Here is a 14,306-nt window from a genome sequence, read left to right on the forward strand (position 1 = left end):
TTTTTTTCATATTTTAGACATCCCTCACTTTTTTCCATTTTTCCTAAACATATGTGTGAGAATTCATTGTACCATTTTCATCAGTGTGCTCCGATGAAGTCCCATCAGCCTCCCGGGAGGCGATCACTAAGTTACTAGGGCAGCAGGGGGCCTACTGAAGGCCTGTCGCTGCCATCTTTGTACTTCTGTGGAGTTCAACTACAGGCTGAGCTTCATATAGCTTCCACTATACTATGGGTCCCCAATTCCAGTCCTCAAGGGCCGCCAACAGTGCATGTTTTCAGGATTTCCTTAGTATTGCACATGTGATAATTTAATCACCAGCACAGTTGATGATTCCAACACCCATGCAATGCTGAGGAAATCCTGAAAACATGCACTGTTGGCGGCCCTCGAGGACTGGAGTTGGGGAACCCTGCACTATACTGTGATATTGCAGTATATAGTATGAGAGATCAAATGATCGAAAGTTCAAGTTCACTAAGTGACTAAAACTAAAAAGTTTTTAAAAATTTAAATTTTAAACAACTTACCACCCTATTCCTCCTATAAAAAAAATATATTTGGTATTGTCATTTCAATAAAAGTTCTTGTTTATCATAATATTAGATTAACCCAGCATTGTAAACTCTGTAAAGAAAAAAAATACCAGAATTGTGGGGGTTTGGACATGCAGCCATAAAAAATGCTATAGAAAGCTAACTAAACGTTGTATGTACTGCAGATAAAACCTCCTCACACAACTCTATCAATTTAAGAATAAAAATTAAAATGTTATAGGTTTTGTAAAATCGCGACACAAAACAATGTTTTTATTCACCACATAAAAAAATGAATGTATGTTTGGTATCGCTGTAATCATACTGACCTGGACAATCACACCTCTAGGTCATACCTACCGTACAATGAATACCATAAAAACATAACCCCCCACCCCCCCACCATTTCATCAAAATTGGACATTTTTCCTATTTTTCACCACATTCCATGGTAAAATGGATGGTATTATTCAAATCAAAAACTCAACTCACAAAAACAAGTTCTTGCATGGCTTTATGGGTAGAAGAATAAAAAAAATATGGTTCTCAGAAGAAGAAAAGGGTTAATCCAGTTCAACAGTGGAGTGCAATTGCAGGTAACCATGAACAAAAGAAGGGGGGATCCTGCTTCCAGATTGTCCCTAAAAAACTTCCAACTTCCTTGACTTGAAAAACAACACAGACCGTGTTCGAAACGCATTGCCGTTTCCTTTATCTCTCTGGCTTCACTGTAAATTTTATTTTGATGCATGTCCATTTCTCTTTTTTTGGATTCTATATCACTAAAGATTTGGAAGTTTTTAAGAACAATCTGGACGCTGGATACCCCCTTCTTTTGTTCTCAGAAGAAGGGGTAAAAAAACTAAATTTGCTCCACTGGTAGGGAGTTAATAAAACCGTATTGCATAAAAAATTTTGGTTTTGTTTGTTTTTTTTCCAAAAAGCATGCATTTAACTAAAAGTAATCTATATCTTTTATAAAAAAAAAGTCATATGGTCCATTACTTAAAAGGATTATCTAAGACTTTAACATTGATGACGTCATCCATGCAAAGGTCACCGTAGTGCTCCTGCATGCGTAGATGCAAGGAAAGGTCAAAGACCGCCTATGCATGCACACTACAATACTTTAATCTGCCCTCAGTAAGGCAGATCAAATGCGCAGGAGCACAATGGCAGCCTCTGTATGGTTGACGTAGGACGCATAATCCACACAGGTCTGGGAAAGAACGGCAACTGCACAAAATGAAGGAGGCGCTGGACCCGAGAGCAGTGACACCCATCGGACCGGACCGCCCACTAGTTGAGTATTATAAAAGTCTTTTTTACGTACTACAAAGCGGTCTGGTTACTTATATACAGCTTTCTACAATGCTGTATATAAGAGCATACTGGTGGTGGCCGCAGCTTATAAGGGAAAATCCTGGTGACAGGTTCCCTTTAAAGTCCCAGACAACACCTTTAAAATTTATGGATTGCATAAAACTAGATTTGTATCACTTCTGATATGATAAGTTTATTACACCCTGGTTTGGCAGTTGATGTTTGTACTATATTTGGAACTGAATTCTCCAGTGACAATTAACTCCACTAATGGTTGCACAGGTACCATTTGCAATTATTAGGTATTGTTTTGTCCTGTTTTTAGTGACTTAATGTCTGTTCTCTAAATTCAGATTAATAAAATATTATAAAAATTGTGTTGCTCCTTGTGGATTACTTATTGATTGTGAATTGTTGACTTAATTCTGAAGGAACTCATTAACAATCCTTTTCCAACCCAATAATTTAATCTAAATGTTTTAAGAGGGAAAACATTTTTGATTTACGGGTTGTAATTTTCTATATGACACCTTGGGGGCTTTAATTTTTTTTTTCCATTTCTATGAAGAGCATTATGTTTATGAATAATACTTGTGATGCCTGGTAATGAGGCCAGGATTATTATACATCATGTTATTCTGATACTATGTTATGTTTTACTGGTACTAATTTTATTACATGTGATGTGATTTTTTTACATCATGGTCTGCAGTAATGTGTATGGAAGGTTTCATTACCCTAAATGCCACCATACTTAATAACATTTGTATTTATCTATTTGACTTCTTTAAGCATAACATTATGATGTGAGACCTACTTCAGCGGGTAATTACTTGTCTTTTTTATTATTCATTGTTCTGTTCTCAGCCTCATAGCTTTTTTTGCAATTACGTGTTTACAATTTTAATGCAATAGCAAGTCAAATTAAATATATGAGAAAATGGATCCTGCATGATAAAGGTCATTGTCCGACTATTGTCCACTACCACCAGTTTTTAAACGTTGTACTTCCAACTCCTTTGTGCACCCTAATGTACATGTACATCAGTGTGCGTTAATGGAGCAGTCTTAGGACGTGCCCATGCAGGGCATATGTCAGCTGTAATACATAGCTAGTACATGCCCATAACAGCAGTGATCGGCGCTGAACAACCTCTTGTATGCTAAATAAAAGAAGAAATGAAAAAAACTTAAAGGGAACCTGTCACCACTTTTTCGGCCTATAAGCTGTGGCTACCACCACTGCGCTCCTATATACAGCATTCTAACATGCTGTATATAAGAGCCCTGGCCGCTGTGTTGAACATAAAAAACACTTTATAATACTCATCTAACAGTCGCGCTGCGGTAGAGTTGGGTCAGATGGGCGTCTCTGTTTTCTGATGCCTATCAGCTATCTTTGTCTCCCTTCTTCTGTACCCACGGTGCATGACACGTCTACGTCATTCACACTTGCCGGCATTAAGGTCCTGCGCAGGCGCACTTTGATCTGCCATGAGCAGGGCAGATCAAAGTATTGTAGTGTGCCTACGCAGGTCTGGCGTGTGTGTATGACCTAGCATGTGTCATGCACACAGGCTTCAGAAGGAGGACGAAGATGGCTGAAAGAGGCAGTGCCAGTACTGGACAACGGAGACGCCAACATGGCCCAACCCCAACGCAGCGACCATTAGGTAAGTATTATAAAGTGTTTTTAATATTCTACACAGCGGCCTAGGCTCTTATATACAGCATGATAGAATGCTGCATATAAGAGCCCAGTGGTGGTGGCCGCAGCTTATACGCCAAAAATATGGTGACAGGTTCCCTTTTAAGCGCAAAAAAAAATGAAAGCTCCCAAAGAAGTTAAAAGTAATGTGTCATCACAGAATTACTTACTGTTTAAGTGAAGGTTTTATGTTTTTTAACTTTTTGGGGCTTTTTAAGAAATGCTTTTTTTCTTATCACAATAAAAAAAATAGCAGTTTGCAATTTTCACATGGGCCCTTGTGGCTCTTCTGGACTCATTTTTTTTATCAGAACAATCTAAATGTACATTAGCAGCAATTGATTCATTTTTGTCTATTGAAACATGTAATGAGCGTGTGCAAAAATAATTGTGATTCAGCAAGGTGAGCTATGACATTATCTTTTGCGAGAGGTTGTTCCAATGTTAGTATTTGTATATAGAAGTGTTACCTGTAATTGTATTCCTGCCTGTGATGACAATGAGGCTGATGAAAAATCTGTAAAAAGCAGGAAGTAGGAGTGTAAATTGTTCACAATGGCTCTTATGAAAATGTAAAGCTTTCTCATTTTTTTAATGAAGATTGTAATGTGAAAAAAAATTAAAACTACATTTAAAGGGAATCTGTCAGGTGATTTTGTGTTATTCTAATGTTATCTTTAAATAGAGCTTTAAATACCTCTCAGGAACAGTAAAGGTCCAGTCACACTAAACAACTTACCAGCGATCCCAACAACGATAGGGATCGCTGGTAAGTTGCTAGGAGGTTGCTGGTGAGATGTCACACTGCGACGCTCCAGCGATCCCACCAGCAACCTGACCTGGCAGGGATCGCTGGAGCGTGGCTACACAAGTTGCTGGTGAGCTCACCAGCAACCAGTGACCAGCCCCCAGCGCCGCGTGGAAGATGATGCGCTTGGTAACTAAGGTAAATATCGGGTAACCAACCCGATATTTACCTTGGTTACCAGCTCACGCAGCTACACGTGCAGAGAGCAGGGAGCAGCGCACACTGAGCGCTGGCTCCCTGCTCTTCTAGTACAGCACACATCGGGTTAATTACCCGATGTGTGCTGCAGCTAAATGTGCACAGAGCAGGGAGAAGCGCACACTGAACGCTGGCTCCTTGCTCTCCTAGTTACAGCACACATCGGGTTAATTACCCGATGTGTGCTGCAGCTACATGTGCACAGAGCAGGGAGCAGCGCACAATGCTTAGCGCTGGCTCCTTGCTCTCCTAGTTACAGCACACATCGGGTTAATTAACCCGATGTGTCCTGCAGCTACATGTGCACAGAGCAGGAGCCGGCACTGACAGTGAGAGTGGAGGAGGCTGGTAACAAAGGTAAATATCGGGTAACCAAGGACAGGGCTTCTTGGTTACCCGATGTTTACATTGGTTACCAGCCTCCGCAGAAGCCGGCTCCTGCTGCCTGCACATTTAGTTGTTGCTGTCTCGCTGTCACACACAGCGATCTGTGCTTCACAGCAGGACAGCAACAACTAAAAAATGGCCCAGGACATTCAGCAACAACCAACGACCTCACAGCAGGGGCCAGGTTGTTGCTGGATGTCACACACAGCAACATCGCTAGCAACATCGCTGCTACGTCACAAAAGTTGTTCGTTAGCAGCGATGTTGCTAGCGATGTTGCTTAGTGTGACGGGGCCTTAACTTTCGTAGCTGTACATTATCATGATGTTATCTTATTTAAGCTCAGTAGCATTTAGTGTGATGTAGTAGCTAGTCAAGCATATGTAAATACACACTTCATATTATCTGCACCCTCTTCCCCTGGTTGGTTCATCTTCCAACTGAGAAAGGTAATTATCTTGAACTGCGGATAAGAACTTGCTGCTTTTAGCACAACCTGAAGATTCCGTGTCCCATTTAATGTGTGGATAAAAGTTGAAATCCACCATAATAAGGACCCGATTATTTCCTGCCTTTTTAATTCATTGCAGTATTTCATCCTTTATCGTTCAGCTATGTTAGGAGGCTTATAGTAACCTCCAATTACCAGCTTTCCTTTATTGCCCTTCCCATGTATGCTTGCCCATACTGACCTAGATTGTCACAGCTCCCTCAGTGTCCTCATTGAGCATAGTAAGATTTTGTTAGATATAACAAAAATACACACCCCTGCACCTTTTTTTGCCTTACATGTCTTATGTGAATGTGGTGAAACCCCCTATGTTGGTCACCCAGCCATAGCTCTCATCCAGCCAGGTTTCAGTAATGCTCACCATATTGTAATCTGTGGCTGGCATACAGTAACATGCAAACGTTTGGGCACCCCTGGTGAAAATTACTGTTTTTTCAAACAGCAATTTGAAGATGAAATGATCTGTAAAAGGCATAAAGTTAAAGACAACACATTTCCTTTGTATTGTAGGCAAAAAAAAGATCTTTCACATTTTAAAAACTACGACAGGCAAAATGGGCCAATGCAAAAGTTTGGACACCCTTGGAGATCTGTGTCCTCAGATGACTTTGACAAAGTTTCCTACCTTAATTAGCCTGCTAGGATTAAATCTTGTTCACCATCATGGTTAGGAAAGGCCAGGTGATGCAAATTTCACAGCTTTATAAAAACCCAGCATCCTCTAACCTTGTAACAAAAACCAGCAGCCATTGGTTCTTCTAAGAAGCTGCCTAGCACTCTGAAAATGAAACTGGTGGAGCCCCACAAGTCGAGTGGAAGAAAAAAGTGTGGCAGAAAAAGGTGCACAAGCAACCCTGATAAGCACACCCTTGATAGGATTGTTAAGAAAAGGCTATTCAAAAATTTGGGGGAGATTCACAAGGAGTAGACTGCTTCTAGAGTCAGTGCTTCAAGAGCCACCATACACACATGTATCCAGGACATGGGTTACCGCTGTCAAATTACTTGTGTCAAGCAACTCATGACCAAACGACAACGCCAGAAGCATCTTACCTGGGCCAAGAAGAAAAAAAAATGGACTTTTGCTCAGTGCTCCAAGGTGTTGTTTTCATATGAAAGTAAATGTTGCATTTCATTTGGAAATCAAGGTCCCAGAGTCTGGAGGAAGAGTGGAGAGGCCACAATCCAAGCTGCTTGAGGTCTAGTGAAATATACAGTTAGGTCCAGAAATATTTGGACAGTGACACAATTTTCGCGAGTTGGGCTCTGCATGCCACCACATTGGATTTGAAATGAAATCTCTACAACAGAATTCAAGTGCAGATTGTAACGTTTAATTTGAAGGTTTGAACAAAAATATCTGATAGAAATTGTAGGAATTGTACACATTTCTTTACAAACACTCCACATTTTAGGAGGTCAAAAGTAATTGGACAAATAAACCAAACCCAAACAAAATATTTTTATTTTCAATATTTTGTTGCGAATCCTTTGGAGGCAATCACTGCATTAAGTCTGGAACCCATGGACATCACCAAATGCTGGGTTTCCTCCTTCTTAATGCTTTGCCAGGCCTTTACAGCCGCACCCTTCAGGTCTTGCTTGTTTGTGGGTCTTTCCGTCTTAAGTCTGGATTTGAGCAAGTGAAATGCATGCTCAATTGGGTTAAGATCTGGTGAGTGACTTGGCCATTGCAGAATGTTCCACTTTTTTGCACTCATGAACTCCTGGGTAGCTTTGGCTGTATGCTTGGGGTCATTGTCCATCTGTACTATGAAGCGCCGTCCGATCAACTTTGCGGCATTTGGCTGAATCTGGGCTGAAAGTATATCCCGGTACACTTCAGAATTCATCCGGCTACTCTTGTCTGCTGTTATGTCATCAATAAACACAAGTGACCCAGTGCCATTGAAAGCCATGCATGCCCATGCCATCACGTTGCCTCCACCATGTTTTACAGAGGATGTGGTGTGCCTCAGGATGTTCTGCTTCACCTCAATTGAGAGTTCCTTAGACCGCATGTTGTCTGGTCACAGCAACAGCTTCCAAATGAAAAACCACACACCTGTAATCAACCCCAGACCTTTTAACTACTTCATTGATTACAGGTTAACGAGGGAGACGCCTTCAGAGTTAATTGCAGCCCTTAGAGTCCCTTGTTCAATTACTTTTGGTCCCTTGAAAAAGAGGAGGCTATGCATTACAGAGCTATGATTCCTAAACCCTTTCTCCGATTTGGATGTGAAAACTCTCATATTGCAGCTGGGAGTGTGCACTTTCAGCCCATATTATATATATATATATATATATATATATATATATATATATATAATTGTATTTCTGAACATGTTTTTGTAAACAGCTAAAATAACAAAACTTGTGTCACTGTCCAAATATTTCTGGCCCTGACTGTATCTTTGTACCGTGTTAGCTAGTAGATATTCTTTTAAACAATTTTGAGGTCTAGTGTGAAGTTTACACAATCAGTGATGGTTTGCAGAGCCATGTCATATGCTGGTGTAGGTCCACTGTGTTTTTTCAAGACCAAAGTCAGCGCAGTTGTCTACCAGGACATTTTAGAGCACTTCTTGCTTCCCTCTGCCGACAAGCTTTTTGGAGATGGAAATTTCATTTTCCAGCAGGACGTGGCACCCGTCCACACTGCCAAAAGTACCAATACCTGGTTTAATAACCACAGTATCACTGTGCTTGATTGGCCAGCAAACTCCCCTGACCTAAACTCCATAGAGAATCTATGGGGTATTGTCAAGAGGAAAATGAGAGATACTAGGCCCAACAATGCAGACGAGGTGAAGGCTTCTATCAAAGCAACCTGGGCTTCCATAACACCTCAGCAGTGCCACAGGCTGATTGCCTCCATGCCACACCACATTGATGCAGTAATTCATGCAAAAAGAGCCCTAACCAAGTATTGAGGGCATTTACTATACAGACTTTTCAGTAGGCCAGCATTTCAGAGTTTAAAACAATTTTTTCAGTTGGTCTTACATAATATTCTAATCTTCTGAGATAATGACTTTTTGGTTTTCATTGGCTGTAAGCTATAATCATCAACATAACAGAAATAAACGGGCAGCACGGTGGCTCAGTGGTTAGCACTGCGCTGGAGTCCTGGGTTCGAATCCGACCAAAGACAACATCTGCAAGGAGTTTGTATGTTCTCCCCGTGTTTGCGTGGGTTTCCTCTGGGTACTCCGGTTTCCTCCCACACTCCAAAGACATACAGATAGGGAATTTAGATTGTGAGCCCCAATGGGGACAGTGATGCTGATGTATGTAAAGCGCTGCGGAATATGTTAGCGCTATATTAAAATAAAGATTTTTTTATTTATATATACAGTCATGAAAAAGTTTGGGCACCCCTATTAATGTTAACCTTTTTTCTTTATAACAAATTGGGTTTTTACAACAGCTATTTCAGTTTCATATATTTAGTAACTGACGGACTGAGTAATATTTCTGGATTGAAATGAGGTTTATTGTACTAACAGAAAATGTGCAATCTGCATTTAAACAAAATTTGACCGGTGCAAAAGTATGGGCACCCCTACCAATTTCTTGATTTGAACACTCCTAACTACTTTTTACTGACTTACTAAAGCACTAAATTGGTTTTGTAACCTCATTGAGCTTTGAACTTCATAGGCAGGTGTATCCAATCATGAGAAAATGTATTTAAGGTGGTCACTTGCAGTTGTTCTCCTATTTGAATCTCCTATGAAGAGTGGCATCATGGGCTCCTCAAAACAACTCTCAAATGATCTGAAAACAAAGATTATTCAACATAGTTGTTCAGGGGAAGGATACAAAAAGTTGTCTCAGAGATTTAAACTGTCAGTTTCCACTGTGAGGAACATAGTAAGGAAATGGAAGAACACAGGTACAGTTCTTGTTAAGCCCAGAAGTGGCAGGCCAAGAAAAATATCAGACAGGCAGAGAAGAAGAATGGTGAGAACAGTAAAGGACAATCCACAGACCACCTCCAAAGACCTGCAGCTTTATCTTGCTGCAGATGGTGTCAATGTGCATCGGTCAACAATACAGCGCACGTTGCACAAGGAAAAGCTGTATGGGAGAGTGATGCGAAAGAAGCCGTTTCTGCAAGCACGCCACAAACAGAGTCGCCTGAGGTATGCAAAAGCACATTAGGACAAGCCAGGTACATTTTGGAGGAAGGTCCTGTGGACTGATGAAACAAAGATTGAGTTGTTTGGTCATACAAAAGGCGTTATGCATGGAGGCAAAAAAAACACGGCATTCCAAGAAAAGCACTTGCTACCCTCAGTAAAATTTGGTGGAGGTTCCATCATGCTTTGGGGCTGTGTGGCCAATGCCGGCACCGGTAATCTTGTTAAAGTTGAGGGTCGCATGGATTCAACTCAGTATCAGTAGATTCTTGACAATAATGTGCAAGAATCAGTGACGAAGTTGAAGTTACGCAGGGGATGGATATTTCAGCAAGACAATGATCCAAAACCCCGCTCCAAATCTACTCAGGCATTCATGCAGAGGAACAATTACAATGTTCTGGAATGGCCATCCCAGTCCCCAGACCTGAATATCATTGAAAATATGTGGGATGATTTGAACCGTGCTGTCCATGCTCGGTGACCATCACACTTAACTGAACTGGAATTGTTTTGTAAACAGGAATGGTCAAATATAACTTCCTCCAGGATCCAGGAACTCATTAAAAGCTACAGGAAGTGACTAGAGGCTGTTATTTTTGCAAAAGGAGGATCTACAAAATATTAATGTCACTTTTATGTTGAGGTGCCCATACTTTTGCACTGGTCAAATTTTGTTTAAATGCGGATTGCACATTTTCTGTTAGTACAATAAATCTCATTTCAATCCAGAAATATTACTCAGTTCATCAGTTATTAGATATATGAAACTGAAATAGCTGTTGCAAAAACCCAATTTGTTATAAAGAACAAAGATTAACATTAATAGGGGTACCCAAACTTTTTCATATGACTGTAGATAATTCTGTTTGTAATGACTATATACCGTATTTTTCGGACTATAAGACTCACCTGACCATAAGACGCACCCTGGTTTTAGAGGAGGAAAATAGGAAAATAAAATTTTAACCAAAAAATATGGTCATGACACACTGTTATGGGGCGAGGATCTGCTGCTGACACTGTTATGGGGGTAATTCTCTACTCTCAAATTCTCTACTAAGGTACCCCATCCTGGTAAGGATCCTCCTGCCTTGTATATGATCCTGCTCATATACCCCCCATCCTGCTAATAATATACCCCCCATCCATCCTGCTCATGATATGCCCCCATCCATCCTGCTCATGATATGCCCCCATCCATCCTGCTCATGATATGCCCCCATCCATCCTGCTCATGATATGCCCCCATCCATCCTGCTCATGATATGCCCCCATCCATCCTGCTCATGATATGCCCCCATCCATCCTGCTCATGATATGCCCCCATCCATCCTGCTCATGAAATGCCCCATCCATCCTGCTCATGAAATTCCCCCATCCATCCTGCTCATGAAATGCCCCCATCCATCCTGCTCATGATATTCCCCCATCCATCCTGCTCATGAAATGCCCCCATCCATCCTGCTCATGATATGCCCCCATCCATCCTGCTCATGAAATGCCCCCATCCATCCTGCTCATGAAATGCCCCCATCCATCCTGCTCATGATATGCCCCCATCCATCCTGCTCATGAAATGCCCCTATCCATCCTGCTCATGAAATGCCCCCATCCATCCTGCTCATGAAATGCCCCCATCCATCCTGCTCATGAAATGCCCCCATCCATCCTTCTCATGAAATGCCCCCATCCATCCTTCTCATGAAATGCCCCCATCCATCCTGCTCATGAAATGCCCCCATCCATCCTGCTCATGAAATGCCCCCATCCATCCTGCTCATGAAATGCCCCCATCCATCCTGCTCATGAAATGCCCCCATCCATCCTGCTCATGATATGCCCCCATCCATCCTGCTCATGATATGCCCCCATCCATCCTGCTCATGAAATGCCCCCATCCATCCTGCTCATGAAATGCCCCCATCCATCCTGCTCATGAAATGCCCCCATCCATCCTGCTCATGAAATGCCCCCATCCATCCTGCTCATGAAATGCCCCCATCCATCCTGCTCATGAAATGCCCCCATCCATCCTGCTCATGATATGCTCCCATCCATCCTGCTCATGAAATGCCCCCATCCATCCTGCTCATGAAATGCCCCCATCCATCCTGCTCATGATATGCCCCCATCCATCCTGCTCATGATATGCCCCCATCCATCCTGCTCATGAAATGCCCCCATCCATCCTGCTCATGAAATGCCCCCATCCATCCTTCTCATGAAATGCCCCATCCATCCTTCTCATGAAATGCCCCCATCCATCCTTCTCATGAAATGCCCCCATCCATACTGCTCATGAAATGCCCCCATCCATCCTGCTCATGAAATGCCCCCATCCATCCTGCTCATGAAATGCCCCCATCCATCCTGCTCATGAAATGCCCCCATCCATCCTGCTCATGATATGCCCCCATCCATCCTGCTCATGATATGCCCCCATCCATCCTGCTCATGAAATGCCCCCATCCATCCTGCTCATGAAATGCCCCCATCCATCCTGCTCATGAAATGCCCCCATCCATCCTGCTCATGAAATGCCCCCATCCATCCTGCTCATGAAATGCCCCCATCCATCCTTCTCATGAAATGCCCCCATCCATCCTTCTCATGAAATGCCCCCATCCATCCTGCTCATGAAATGCCCCCATCCATCCTGCTCATGAAATGCCCCCATCCATCCTGCTCATGAAATGTCCCCATCCATCCTGCTCATGAAATGCCCCCATCCTGGTAAATGGCGTGTATCCTGTGGCACAGGAAAAAAAAAATAAACGTTTATACTTACCCTTCCTCACTCCCTGAAGCACCGATCTCTGTCTCAGCTGCAGCGCCGCTGTGTGGAGCAGTCACCGGTGTCTGCAGCATCGTGTCTTCCTGTCTGTGCCGGCGGTAAGCTAATCGATTCTGGTGGATACTAGCGGTGCGCACAGCGATGACGTCATCGCGGTGCGCGCCGCTAGTGTCCAGATCAGCTGACCGCCGGCACAGACAGGAAGACGCGATGCTGCAGGGGGGCGGCTCCACACACGGTGACGGGTGAGTACACTGATTCACTGCACCCCGCGCTGATAATGATGCACGGGGGGCAGTGAATACAGCCGCACATGATCACTCCAGGCTGTAGTTGCCAGGGGTGATCACGGCCGGCTGCTAATTATGCACGCACCCCCCCCCCGCCCATCACCCCGCCCACCTGTCAGTGCCGGTTTCGCTGAGAGATGATGGGCGGGAGGATGGGCGTGCATATGTAATGAGCGGGCCCACGTGGTCACGGCAGGCTGTTACAGCCTGCTCGTGCCGCCGATGACCCGCTGCACCGCGGCACCCTCATTCCCCGCAGCCTTATAGTCAGACCATAAGACGCACCCCCCACTTTCCCCCAACATTTGGGGGGAAAAAAGTGCGTCTTATGGTCCGAAAAATACGGTAAGCATTTCCTTTTTGTATTGAATTACTGAAATAAATTAACTTTTGATGATATTCTAATTTATTGAGATGCACTTGTATGGCATTCATGGAAAAGTCATGAGAAGAAAATATCTCCTGCATCCTCACCATAAAATGTAGCATCAAAAGTATGCAAAAGAACATCTAAACAAGCTAATGGGTTTTGGAAACAAGTTCTGTGGACCAATGAAGATAAAATAGAACTCTTTGGCCAAAATGATCAAAGGTACTGTATGTGTGCCGAAAAAAAGCACAGAATTCTAGGAAAAGAACATATCGCTAACCATTAAGTCTTGGGGTAAATCAATGATGCTTTGGGGTTGTGTTGCAGCCAATGGCACGGTGAACATTTCTCTGGTAGAGGGAAGAATGAATTCAATGAAATTTCAACAAATTCTTGATGCAAACATAGCATCATGTGTAAAAAGCACCATGTGTAAAAAAGCTGAAGTTGAAAAGAGGATGGCTTCCACAAATGGATAATGATCTTAACCACACATCAAAATTCACAATAGACTACCTTAATGGTACAAGCTGAAGGTTTACAATGGTCCTCACAGTCTCCTGATATGAAGATCATTGAAAATTTGTGGCTAGACCTCAAAAGAGCAGTGCAGGCAAGATGACCCAGGAATCTCACATAACTGGAAGACGTTTCTAAGGACAATGGCTTAAAGTCCCTCACACGAGAACTGAAACTCTTGGCTGGCTACAAGAAGTGTTTGCATGCTTTGATACTTGCCAAAGGGTGTGTTACTAGGTACTTAAGATACATGGTGCCCAAACTTTTCCATGCGCCCTTTCTTGTTAAGTTAAAAATGTAAAAGATTAAAATTATTTTGTTGTTGTCTAAAATACAAAGGAAATGTGTCCTCCTTAACTTTATGCCTTTTAGAGATCATTTCATCTTCAATTTGTTTAAATGTTCACAATAACAGTGATTTTGACCAGGGGTGCCCAAAATTTTGCATGGCACTGTAAGAGTCTCCAATTTATTCATTTTGTTTGCAATACTTCTTGCATTTGTCAGCAGACATTTATTACTCCTACTCACCTGCCTACTTTCCTCGCACTTCCCAGGCCCCAAAATCGTCATTGACCCCTACTGTCTGATTCTTTCTGTCTACTCTATCTATTCCCTTATTTGCTTTTCAGGGGGCGATGCACCTAGGATTTCACTGTCTTGAGCGCCCTTGTTGGCTGCTGTCAGTGTTTTCTCTGGCTGGTCTCC

The 14,306-nt window shown here is 42.7% G+C and overlaps 1 protein-coding gene across 1 annotated transcript in view; it reads left to right on the forward strand.

The window, feature by feature from the left end:
• The window catches only part of PLGRKT (plasminogen receptor with a C-terminal lysine), a 102,116-nt gene that overhangs the window by 63,281 nt on the left and 24,529 nt on the right, over window positions 1–14,306 (forward strand). The gene's annotated exons all lie outside the window — the stretch shown is intronic.

This window comes from Anomaloglossus baeobatrachus, chromosome 1 (genome assembly GCF_048569485.1).
Source record: "Anomaloglossus baeobatrachus isolate aAnoBae1 chromosome 1, aAnoBae1.hap1, whole genome shotgun sequence".
NCBI classification, from domain to species: domain Eukaryota; kingdom Metazoa; phylum Chordata; class Amphibia; order Anura; family Aromobatidae; genus Anomaloglossus; species Anomaloglossus baeobatrachus.